This window comes from Lepidothrix coronata, unplaced genomic scaffold (assembly GCF_001604755.1).
Source record: "Lepidothrix coronata isolate B3197 unplaced genomic scaffold, Lepidothrix_coronata-1.0 Scaffold25, whole genome shotgun sequence".
Lineage (NCBI taxonomy): Eukaryota > Metazoa > Chordata > Aves > Passeriformes > Pipridae > Lepidothrix > Lepidothrix coronata.
The window spans coordinates 6,539,517-6,552,586 of NW_016690205.1; the positions used below are offsets into that span (position 1 = coordinate 6,539,517).

The 13,070-nt window shown below is 46.5% G+C and overlaps 1 long non-coding RNA gene across 1 annotated transcript; it reads right to left on the reverse strand.

The window, feature by feature from the left end:
- Positions 1–3,056: 3,056 nt before the first annotated feature.
- LOC108494522 lies at positions 3,057–12,821 on the reverse strand. The gene is made up of 3 exons (XR_001873881.1): positions 12,680–12,821; positions 3,150–3,158; positions 3,057–3,071 (listed from the first exon to the last, which is right to left on the reverse strand). It is a non-coding gene; the product is annotated as an uncharacterized LOC108494522 (long non-coding RNA).
- Between the last annotated feature and the right edge of the window lie 249 nt (positions 12,822–13,070).

Below are 13,070 nucleotides of genomic sequence, written 5' to 3' on the forward strand. Positions count from 1 at the left end.
CCAGGTTGGACAGGGCTTGGAGCAACCTGGGCTAGTGGAAGGTGTCCCTGCCCAGGGCGGGGGTGGGACTGGATGGGTTTTAAGGTCCCTTCCAACCCACTTCTACAATGCTCTGACTTACAATGACTTTTAAACAACCAAGAGATCCAGGCCTCGAGTTTACTTTATCTTAGCTTCAAATCTGTCTGATGGCATCACTTAACAAGAGATTCAAGTGAGGAGTTTTTGGGAGAGAGTGGAAGCATTTGGTGAAATAAATTTTTTGACAATAAACAAAATAATAAATTGGAATGTCTTAGTTAATGTGTTGCAAAATTTGGAATACTGTCTCTTCTTTTTAAATTCAGAAGGTCATAAAATTTGCCAGATAACTTTGAAATGCAAAGAGTAGCAGGTTTATTTCTGCATTTTGTTGAATAAAGCTACATGGAATCACTTTTTTTTTATTTAAATACCATGGGGCACTGTGAGCTGGTGCCCTTGGAATGCAAAGTAGGGAAACACTTAGATTAGAACAATTAGTGCAAAAAACATCTGCATCCCTTGTTAACCATAGGGACTGTCTAGCAAAAGGATTTTTTTTTTTACTGTTAATTGGAATTCATTAAAATAACTTTGCTTCAAAGTAAACATTAAAGCCATTTCTGAGCTTTTTATTTTCATGTTTACCTAGGCAGGTTCCATCTGGTTTAGGCTCCTCTGAACAACAACAACTTGGAGCAAGAGACTGGACTTTTAAAGGAATCACTGCTGGAAGCTTAAAGTATCAGCTGCTCTCAAAGTCAAGCCTCGCTGCTCCCAGGTCATTGCTGTGACCTAAAGTGACACTGTGGGGTCACAGGAAGGCTCCTGCATTGTGAGACCATGTGGGAGCATTATTTTAGGAAGGAATTCTTCCCTGTGAGGGTGGGGAGGCCCTGGCACAGGTTGCCCAGAGAAGCTGAAGCTGCCCCATCCCTGGAAGTGTCCAAGGCCAGGTTGGATGGGGCTTGGAGCAACTTGGGCTAGTGGAAGGTGTCCCTGTCCATGGCAGGGTGTGGGACTGGATGTCCTTTAAGGTTCCTTCCAACCCAAACCATTCTGGGATTCCACGATTCTAAAAAGAACTGTGATGTTCATCCAATCAGTTACACAACAGGATGTTTTTGTAATAGGAGGGTTAGAAATGTTTGAGAGAGCTGCTAACACACAGACACACACAGAGAGAGAGAGAGAGAGAGAGAGAGAGAGAGAGAGAAAGAGAAAGAAACATCTTACTAAAAGGCCTGAATCATCTCAAAGTTCTTTAGGCTGGAGGCACTTCAGGAAATTGTTCATTGTAGATGCAGCTGGAAAGAGCCAAGGGGCTGGAAAGGCCCCGGGGGTGGGTTAAAGGGTGAATGTATCTTTAGGGAACCCCTTCACTTGCTGCAGTGAAACACTGGCAGCTCTGACAGTGCCTGAGGATTCCCACAGTCCAACATGGCCTTATAAAGGCTATTAAGGAGGCATCACTTATTACTATAAAATAAAAACATTCCTGTGGAGACATAAGATGAAGAAGTCCCTTCTCCTGGGTGGCATTTAAGTGTCACACCTCTGATGTTGGCTGTCTGCCCTTCCCAGGCTTTGGAAAGCACAGAGACACACACATGGGAATGTGGAGCTGGGGAATCACTGGTGATGTGACCTCGGTGACTTTACAGTGGTGCCAGTGATGCTCCTGGTGAAAGGATGCTCTCAGTGTCCCTTGATAAGCTGTGCTGGGACAACCAGGGAAGTTTTGTCTCTGTCTTTGCAGTGTTTCACCTGTCACACATCAGGGCTGCACAGAACAAGTCATTTGCAGAGGATGGACCCCATGTCTGCTGCTGCTCCAAACCTGCCTCCTTTTTCCCTGTGCCACCTTCAGGAATCCCAGCGAGGGCTACCCCAAGGCTCAGATGATGCAGGTGAGATTTAAGCAGAAAACAGCTCTCCCAGCTCTCCATCCCTGAGTGCTGGTGACTGAGCCCCTGGAGGCTGCTGCTCCCCTACCTCTGAATGTCAAGGATAAAATTCCACTCTAGAAGGATAAAATCCTCCTGGCTCTGTCCCTGCTCAGCTCCACCCACCTTCCAAACTCCCTCTTGCTCTCCACTCACAGAGATCTCGTTTTCCCACCACTCTGACAATAAGGATATGCTCCCAGCAATCCTTTCCCATCACTGGTGCTGGGATGTGAGCCTTGCAATATTCCTTGCCTTGCAATCTCCACAATGGGCAGGATATGCCATCCCCAGCTTTCCATCAAGCAGCACAAAGCATTTACAGCAGCAGTCCTCACAAAAAGTGCTGAAAAGTGACAAAATATTAGTTCTAATTCCTTTCTGGATGACACATTATAACAAGGGTATTAGCTGAGGTTTCCAATTTTCCTGGTTGCTGTGATTTAGGAAACCAATGTAAAGATTTCCAGACACTGCATATGAATAATTTACCACTTGCTCAATTCATCTTTGAAAAGCTTCCCTATTTTACCAGGATCAAACAAATGTCACACCACCTTGTCACATCCCATCACAAAAGCAAATGAGTAAATTTATCGTTAAAAGACATTTAAAGACAAGTTAATGCCCAGTAAATCTCAGAATATGGATCGGAAGGTGTGAGAGCTGCGAACCTGTGTGTGTATGAGATGCAAACTTCCCATGCCTGGTGGGGTGAAAGACTGTGTGACAAGGGTGGGACTTCTCCCATTACTGCTGATTTAGGCTGAAAATCCAATGAAACTGCTTAACACTGGGCTCTTTAAAATCAGAAGTGTCATTATGAGTTGAAATAAAGGTTTAGAGCCCACTTTTACTTCTTATCTCCAGAAGTGTTGACATTTATGAATAAGGATTTGGGGACGGAAGTATGTCGTTGGCAAGAGGGCATTTCACAGGAGGACCCTGCAGTCAAGGAGAAGCCAAAAAGTCAAGAGCAAGATGAGGGTGAATGGAGACATTTGCTCAGAGGCATTTTAAATAGCACTTTCTCCTGAGAAACGAGGACAGGAAGGGAATTCATACCCAGCAGGCTGGCAGTGGTCAGTTTTATGGAATCACAGGCTGGGTCAGGCTGGAAGAGACCACAGTGGGGCATCTGGTCCCACCTCCCTGCTCAGGCAGGGCCATCCCAGAGCACACGGCACAGGACTGTGTCCAGATGGTTCTGGAATATCCCCAGGGAGGAGACTCCACACCTTCTCTGGACAATCTGTTCAGTGCCGTGTCACTGCACAGCAAAGAGGTTCTTCCTCATGTTCAGGTGGAACTTCCTGGGCATCAGTTCCTGCCCGTTCCTCTTGTCCCATTGCTGGGCCCCACGGAGCAGAGCCTGGTCCATGCTCTGGCCCCTCCCTACAGACACTGACAGACATTGGGGAGGTCCCCTCTCAGTGTCTCCTCTGGAGGCTGAACAGACCCAGCTCCCTCAGCCTTTCCTGGTCAGGGAGATGCTCCAGCCCCTTCAGCATCTCCGCAGCCTCTGCTGGACCCTCTCCAGGAGCTCCCTGTCCCTCCTGTCCCGAGGAGCCCAGACCTGGACACAGCACTGCAGATGTGCCTTCCCAGGGTAGGATGCAGATGTGCCTTCCAGGATCATCTCCCTGACCTGCTGGAAATACTCCTCCTAATGCACCCCAGGAGATATTTGGTGACTGATATTTGATCCATATACACTGGTACAGGATCACTGACATTCAGAGAGGCAAAATCACCTTTTTTGTTCCAGCACAACTTTCCCACCGTGATGATTCAACACTTCACAGTGAAACTCTGGTTGCTGGAAGCCTTCAGAATGGATTTAGTGTTGTATCATTAGAGGGCTCTAATTCAGTGGGAGAGGAGACATTTGAAACATCACCTTGGATTTGCACCTGGTTGTTATTGCTTGAACTCAGAGACAGCCAAGGTTCTCAGGAAATCTGCCTGGGGAGAGGTCTGAGAATGCAGCTGTGGCTGTAAACAGCAAAGCCAGGCACTTCCCAGGGTGTAACAGCCCTTTGCATTCACCAGAGCATCCTACCTGTCATTAATTTTACAATAGCAGGAAATGGAGAAGTAAAACCCTTGCTTGGAGATTAATGCTCGGGAGCTCAGTGCTAAGCATTATTTACCCATAAATAAAATTATACTGTAGTCTCAGAGTCTGCAGTGCTTCCATTACTGCCTTCCCTGCAGCCGGATGGGATCCTGCTCAAACACTCCCACACGGGGCTGGCTGCCTGTGCCTTCCCGATGTTCCCTGGGAAGCAGAGAGAGAGATCTCACTGCAAGGGCTGAGCAGAATTAATTGTGGCTTGTTATTTCTCAGAAAACTGTAGGAATTCGGGAGTGTCTTGGAGGGAGGGGTGTCCTGTCTACCCCGATCCCATCTTGTCCCAACTTGTCCAGCCTTGATGCATTGGCAGAGCAGCACTGACAGGAGGGCAGAGCTGTGTGAGGGTCAGTCTCTTCTCCCAGGTAATAAGGATCAGGACAAGAGGAGACAGTCTCAAGCTGTGCCAGGGGAAGTTTAGGTTGGACACCAGGAAGAATTTCTGGAAAGGGTTGTTAAACAGTAGCACAGCTGCCCAGGGCAGTGGTGGAGTCCCCATCCCTGGAGGGACTTAACAGATGTGTAAATGTGGCACTTGGGGATGTTGAAACCGTGGGCTCTTCGAATTCAAGCACATTCACCTTCATCCTTTGATCTCCTAAAGCCACTTACCCAAAGCTTCTCACCCCGGATTTCCCTCTGTAGGGTTGAGGCTTCTCTGTTCAGTTCAGTTCCAGGGAATCAGGGGATTCAGGGACCTGACCCCATCTCCCTGAATGAAACATTTATAATTTTTACTTTGTACTTAAACTCCTTTAATTCATTATTTCTGCAAGGCTGAAATTTGTTTTAAAATAATAAGTTGAATACATCTGCAGCTGAGAATATTTGGCTGCCAATGCTTACACAGACTATTGAGGGAAGTTTTTTAAAATAACAGCTTTTTCAGACTTCAGCAGCATAATTAAACATATGCTTTTAACAGAGCTCACCTGCGGTGGCACCTGCCTGCAGCAGATTAAACCTCTCAACCATATATTTGAAAGAAAAGCCAACATAGCAAAGAGAATTAGCCCTCCTGCTTGAACCAAGGGCCCTAAACCTGGTTTTAAAGAAACAGAGAACAGCTTTGGGGCTGCAAAATGGAGTGGTGGCAGAAGAGCAGGAGTGTGCTGAAGAAAGAACCAGCAGAGACATCACCAAGGGCTTCTGGAAGATGAGCAGAGAGTAGGTTTAGATACTGGATACTGGAAAAGAATCCTTCCCTGTGAGGGTGGTCAGGCCCTGGCGCAGGTTGCCCAGAAAAGCTGTGGCTGCCCCATCTGTGGAAATGTCCAAGGCCAGATTGGACAGGGCTTGGAGCAACCTGGGCTAGTGGAAGGTGTCCCTGCCCATGGCAGGGGTGGAATGGGGTGGGCTTTGAAATCCCTTCCAACTCAGACCATTCCATGATTCTTTGAATTCAAGGCTTGACTGTGAACCTGCCTATTTTCTTCTGTAAAGGCACAAGTGAGATGGAAGAGGCTATGCCAGAACCCTCTGCCTTGTGCTGTGATTTAGTTGTGCAACAACCCAGCGAGGAGAGAAAGAAATCCTCCCACCACATCACAATAGTGCAGAGTAGAGACATGACAATGAGGATAAACAGGTATTTGGCCAGGAAAAATAGAAGCTCATTTTCCTTATCTTTTTTAAAGTGCCAGCATGAAAAGAAGAACAGAAAGGATGCCCTTTAGAGGAAGCACAGCCCTTTCCTTGCTTTTTAACTGAGGGAGCATCTGCCCTAACAAGGAGGGGAGAATAATGGACTGAGAAACCACAATGTGTTTATTTTCCATTTGTTTGTTTGAAGGATGAAAACAGGTGGATGAAGAATTCTCTCCCTAACCTGTTTAAAAGCTCTGCTCATCCTCTCATCAGTTAACTCCTTTCTGTTCCAGTGAAGGGAAAGAGGCTCCTCTTTCCCTAAACGACTGGGAGCATTAGAATTCCTAATGTATTTTAAGGGAATTTGTAGATAATGTCATAATTTCTTTCTTTCCTCTGAAAAGTTCAAGGTTTTCAGCTAACTCCCTCAGTGTTTTTGTTGGCTGTAACATTCGGATTTGTGAAAGCAGCAGAGAGTGAAGATGTTGAAAAAGCCTCATTCATGCTTTGTACAAATGCTTTAACACAACACAAGGTGTTTTAGAGGAAAACCCTAGTTCTTTTGTCCCAGTTACCTAATTGCAGGTTTCCTTCCCCTTCAGATGCAAAACATCAAAGCCCAAGATCTTGAGTTCTTCCAGCTTTGAATTACATTTAACCCCTTCATATGTCAGATCTGTTTCTCTTGAAAGGGACTGAATGTGCCTTTCATAGAAAATATTTAAGATTTCTAGAGGCTTCATGGGCAGAGCTGTTATTAGTCAGTTGGCAGCAGTGTCACCCTGATGATGGATTATCAGCAGTGAAAGCCCAGCTGGCTGCACACACTTGAAGGATTCGGGTTCCATAAAATTGTGCTGAGAAATTGTCCCTATCGATAGTGAGGCTGGAGTGAGACGGATTCCCAAAGGGACTGGCCTGGACAGCAACAGCCAGAGGTGGGGAAATTTTTGGTAACTGAAACCAAGTCTCCTGCAGCATCTCTAGGTCAAAAGAGCTGCTGGGCTGGACAGCAGGGACCTGTCAATGCTTTCCAGGCCCTAAAGGGCTAAGTCCAAAGGAACAGGATAAAACTAGTCCAAAGCATCTTCCCTCCCCTCTCAACAAACCTTCCTGTTGTTCTTAGGAAGCTCCATGAGGAAACACGTACACGCCCAAAGCCTCCCCTTATACAAGCCTTGACCAGCAAGGATCAGGTTTTGGGGTGGAAGTCACAGGCAGCACTTCAGGGTGAGATCAGACTATAGAAGAATTGTAAAGGGTCAACAAGGGTCAATTGTACAGGCCAACAAGGCCCAGAAGGCTCAAATGGCTTCTCCTGCCTCAGCCAGGAATCCTGGCATTTGTCTCCAACTGCTACATCAACTTCTCACATGTGGAGATGGAACTTGGACAACATTTAGGAGGATGGACATAAGAAGCTCCCTGGCACTGCAGCTCCAAACAGACTTTCCATAGCCCCAGAAATGCTTTGCAAACCCTTTCTTGCCCCTTCCCCATCTGCTTTTCTTCTTCACAGAACTTGTTTTTTATTTCTTGACTCCAAGTTCTGCTTGACCCATAAGCAAAACTCAGATCCTTGACATGGGAAGACAGATTTATCCCAAGCCCTGCTGAAACAAATGGTGACTCTCTTTTAACTCTGCATCTGCTCACCCCATTATTCCTGTGCTGTTCATGCAGAGGGAGCAGTAAATCCACGTTAGCAGTGACTTGCTGTGTCTATGAAGTTTATAAATCATGAAGGGACAGTCCCGTCCTGCATTATTAAAATCTGTTATTACACGCTGGTTCTGAGCTCAGATAAACCCCACCATGCAGCTGTGAGCCATGTGTCATGTTTGTCCGATATAAGAGCTTCTGGTAAGCAAAGAAAAAGGGATATTATAATATCCTGCTAAGAAATCTCGTGTAATATGGAGATGGAGTGGCAGATAATGCAGCCAACTAGAAAACGTTTGCTTGATATGGCTTTGGAAGGAAGAGATAAAGTCGCTGATGGGTGAATCCCGCCCTCCCCTCTGCTGCTTCTCCCTTTAAAGTCACAGGAGAGATTCATGGAGGAGGCTGCAAAGTGCAGAGCAATCCCCCAAAGGAATCATCCAGCACTGCAAAGTATCTTCAGCAGAAATCCTGCCCCAATGCAGTACTGCCATAAAACTTCATTTAGCAGAAGTCCAGAAAAAAAATTCTGTATCTCTTCAGACCCTCTGGTCTTTAGAGCACAATGAATAGACCCATCGAGTGGTTTGGGTTTGAAGGGACCTGAAAGGTCATCTATTGCAAGCCCCTGGCATGGGCAGGGACACCTTCCACTAGCCCAGGTTGCTCCAAGCCCCGTCCAACCTGGCCTTGGACACTTCCAGGGATGGGGCAGCCACAGCTTCTCTGGGCAACCTGCGCCAGGGCCTCACCACCCTCACAGGAAAGAATTACTTTCATGTATCTATACTAAAATTCCCCTCCTTCAGTTTGAAGCCATTCCCTCTTGTCCTGTCCCTTCAGGCCCTTGTCCAAAGTCCCTCTCCAACTCTCCTGGAGCCATTTTAGGCCCTGGAAGGGGCTCTAAGGGTGTCCCCAGAGCCCTCTCTGCTCCAGGCTGGCTGAGGGGCTGCAGTGCCATGATGTTGCCCAGGCCCCAGATAAGGGGTTCCCTCTGAGGTCCCACTCCTCTCATTGCTGACAACACACCCTGAACAGCCCTTCTGATTGTTTGGCAAACACCAACTCTTGTTATCCTGAAGAGAACTGGAGAGCAGAGGAGAAAACAACTCTGTTTCCCTGCGTGCTCCCAGTATCATTTGTGCAGCCTCCTGTTCCCCTCTGTCCTTGTTCCCTTCATCTCCCAGCACAGCAAAGAGGGGAAACCCTTGGAGTTGTCAGTGTGTGCTGAGAAACCACAAAAACTGGCAAAGGGACAAAGGGCCAAGTTTAGTCCTTTAAATTATCATGAGCTCATTTTTAAAGTGTGAAAGGAATGGTAGGCAGCCGGCCAGCTTTCCTTTGGAAATGGGCTTTCCCAGGGAAAGTGTGGAACTGCTGGGGGAGGCTGCTGGCACCTGCTCTACCTGTCCCACTGCCCCCCAGATACCCCACCCTGCACCCACCCAAGGCTGGGAATACCCCTCACCACGAATCAGAGCAATAAACCCTCAGCCAGAAGGAAAACAGCACTTACAATTCCTAGATTTCCAGTGGTTAGAAAACTGGAAAACTGATGTTTTCCTCCCGTTATGGTGTTTGACATGTCAGTCAACAGGGTTTGCACACACTCACACACATAATTGATGCTGGATTTTAAATACAGTGCATGGCACACAATTTACTTACTTCATTTATTCCGTGGTACCTTAAGGCTTTATCCCTGTTTGCCCATTTTTTCCACCCCATGCCTCATTTGCTGGTGACAACAGACAGAGTCATTAGGCCTGCGATGTGCAAGGACGGCTTCCAGCAGCAGCACTCGCAGCTCTGTCTTTGCCCATATGCCCAAAGATTTGTTCAAAACCAGAATTTTTGAGTAATTTATGACTGTTTTTCCCGTGATACAGGTGGTTTGTTGATCTGTTTAATCCAAGTACCCCTGGTCTCACAGAAGAAAATACTTCTCTTTTTTGTGCTGCTCATTTACAGACTCCTCCGAGCACGAGACTGTGCTGCCTATTACCTTAATTGACTGATTTTTTAACAAGTTTCTGTCTATAGAGAACAAAAATAATTTCAAAAATGCTTGATCAGCTTCAAGTTTTCTCATCTTCCCTCTCTCAGGACACCTATTGCTCATTCTTACCTCACTCACCTAAAGGTGACTTTGAAGGTCATATCAGATGAAGTTCAGCTATTTGAGGTTCAGGCAACGAAAAGTGCCAACATTTACACAGGGACACCTCTAATCTGCTCCAAGCAAAAGCCACAATATTTAGATATAAGTTGCCAGTCTCATTATTTCAGAGAATTTTTTTTCTCCTGCTGAAGCCAATAAGGATGCTACTGCTGGTAAAGGGAGAACAAAGTCCAAAGGACACAGTCATACAACTTTTAATCTTCATAATTTTTTTTTTCTAACTACAATAAATCAAAATGAACTCAAACCTTTGCTGTTCCACAAAGGAGAGCCTAGATGCATTCTCAGAAAAGCTCTTTCACTATAATGAGGAGCATAGAATAACCAACCATGACCAGAATCAAACCACGTTAAAATCTGAAAGGAGAAATGACGACTGTGAGTCCTTTCTGAAGCATCAGGACTGGTGCATCAGGACACAGCTAAAGGAAATTAAAAGTTACCCAGGAACCTGCTCAGATAAACAAACTGCATTAGACCCAAACTACAGCCTTTCAGCTGTGCCTCAGAGCTCTTTGAATTTAAGTTCATACATATTACAAGTGCTGCAGAGTCTTTACAGCCTTGGTAGCATGCAAAGCCTCTGGGAAGGAGTTCTTGGCACGGCGTTTATTTCCCATCATGGCCTCATGGCTTGTGTCCCTTTTCCATCCAAGCTTGTTCTGGCCATGCAAGGGGAGGGCACTCCCCATAGGTCCCTGCATTCCCTAAATTCTCTAGGAGCTGGAAAATACAGCTCCACAGGATGAGATCCCACGGTCAGGGACACTGCTGGGTGCTCAGGGAGAGCTGCCTGGCTGCACAGGGACAGGAGTTGGATACCCCATGGACCCCAGAGGGGTGGGAGACCCGTGGTGACCCAGACATGGGGTTACACCAGATTTTGCCTGAAGTCAGAGCCTACAGGCCGTGCCCAGGGGCACAAATTTCACAGACAGAAGAAAAGACATTTTCAATCATTTCTTTTAGGAAACTGCAACAAAATCCCAATGCTGGCATTAAAACACAGCCAAACCTCTCATTTCCCACTTGACAAGAGCTTTATTCTTCAGCTGCTACAAATAATAAAGAAACCGGTGATGTTCCTGCTTTAATATAACTTTTCCTGCACCTGCAATTATTATGCTTCATTTTCCTGTTCCAGTGTGGCAGAGCAGTCAAGGGAAGGCTCTTGGCCAGGTGTGAGAAGTGGGACATGGTGGTGATGGGGATGATTGTGATCGGATTTATTGCTAATACAGTGTCTAAATATTGCCAGAGCAGTATCCAAATAACAAATAATCTATTACAAGGGATTATGGTGTCATCAACTCCTGGTCCCTTCTGGTGAGTCACAAGCTCCACGAGCACCCCTGTCAGTGCCTGAATTGCTCAGAGAAGCCCAGGCCTGGATCAGTTCCCTTTGGCCCAGGTTTGGTCACAGTCTGTGCCTAAAGGGTTATATATCAGCAGGCCTGGCTGGAAACACACAGATTTGCACTTTGGTCTTGCAGAATTCACAATTCAAAAGAAAAAAGCCCCGTGGAGCTACTTCAGGATTTTATCTCTGTATTTGACTGGATCTTGGCACTTTTCACTCCCCCATCCAAAAGCAAGTGTTCCCCATCTTAAGGCTGGAATGTGTCCCTGCCAGGAGGGAGACCCACCCAGGAACTGCCTGCAGCCTGGAGACACCAGTGTGTCCAGTTGGCCCAGTCTCCATCAGTGTTTCATACCCTTTTGTATGCAGATGTGCCCCAAAATCCATCAGCTCCCCCCTCTTTGGAATGCACTAAAGTTGAGAGCATCCAGATAGTTCCTCCTTGAGACAAACCACATTCCCATCAGAGAGTGTGGAAAGCGAGAGGGGGCTGGAGCAGAGCCTGCCTGGAGTATGGTGTCAGCCTTCTTTAGGGTCGTAATTTCCTCTTCCTGGTGAAACCAGGACATCTCCCATTTGGCAACAGGGGGTTTCATGTAAAGCACTCGATGAACCACCTCAGTAGCTCCCAAGAGTGGACCAGACTCTCCTTGATTTGCTCCTGATTTATATCAACATCAAGACAGAATCATACCCAGAGCCTTTACATAAATAGAGGATTTTTTTTCCCAAATAAATACACTTTCAGGAAAGTTTTATCTGTTCTCAGGAGCGATTAACTTTCCTTTAGACCCTTCTGTCTCAAAAATAGCACTTTTAGCATCATCCTTAGCATAGAATGAAGTGAGAACAAAACCTTATGGGAAGACAAATGCTACCCGGGGGAAGAGCCCTTCTGAGATAAACTGCACATTTTCTATCCTTAACAAAATCCTGATCAAGTCTCCTGAGCTGGTCCCTGCCGGGTTCATCACACACACTCTTCGTTGTTATTTCAGAATCTAAGGCCGAAACAGCCCCCAAACAGCTTTTCTGTACAAAAGCAAATCAACCACAGTCCATATACAAAGTGAGACTAATTTACTTGTCCTTAATTAATCACCTTCATTTCCCCCTCCTTAGCCTGAGCCAATGAGGTGTAAATTGCTGGGGCAGATGCACTTTCTGGGCTAAATTCCAAACTAAATGTTCTTCAGAAAGTGAGGAGGCACTTAACACATCCCATTAAATCCACCTCATCCTGAGGGCTTTGGTGACGTTATTTTACCCATATTCTTCCTAATCCGATTTTGGAAGATTTTGTACCCTGAGATCAAAGTCCTGAGCTCAGCAAAGAGCAGAGGTTGATCAGTCAGAGCTTTAGTGGTTCAGGAACACGAACCAAGGCAGCCTGGACCAGCCCTGGCTCTTCAGTTACAAATCCTTTGGAGGGAATTTAATCTGAGATTCCTTTATGTCCCAAACTTCATGTTCATCGAAGTCCAGTTATTTGTGGGTTCCTCAGCAATGAGGAGCACAGTGAGGGCCTCAGATAGACACCAAAGGTAGTTCTGATCCCAAATACCACCCACCATTATCAATTCAAAATCTTGTTCTTGGTATTTGCCAGATTATCACCTTGATTACTGTACAACCTTCACACTGTGTGTGACCAGGGCCATCAGTGAAAGGCAATGGCAGGGAGGGGGTTTCATTTAAATTTCCATGAGACACAGTTTTTTTTATTCCTGGCTTCACCACAAAAGCTCAGTTTGGATATTTTCATTGTCTATCATGGAATCCCAGACTGGTTTAGGTTGGAAGGGACTTTGAAGACCATTCAGTTCCACACCCTTCCTTGGGCAGGGACACCTTCCACTAGACCAGGTTGCTCCAAGCCCCGTCCAACCTGGCCTTGGACACTTCCAGGGATGGGGCAGCCACAGCTTCTCTGGGCAACCTGTGCCAGAGTCTCACCACCCCCAAAGGGAACAGTTTCTTCCCTACATTGAATTCAAACCCACCCTCCTTCACTGAAGGCTGTTCCCCCTTGTCCCATCACTACATGCCCCATGAGCCACTGTGCCCTCCCACCCTCTGGGGATCACTCCCAGTGAGTTTTTTTATTCCCTGACTGTACAAAAGGCAGAGCCCTTCCCTGCAGGGCTGAGTGATTGCCAGTCCCACACTCATTTCCAG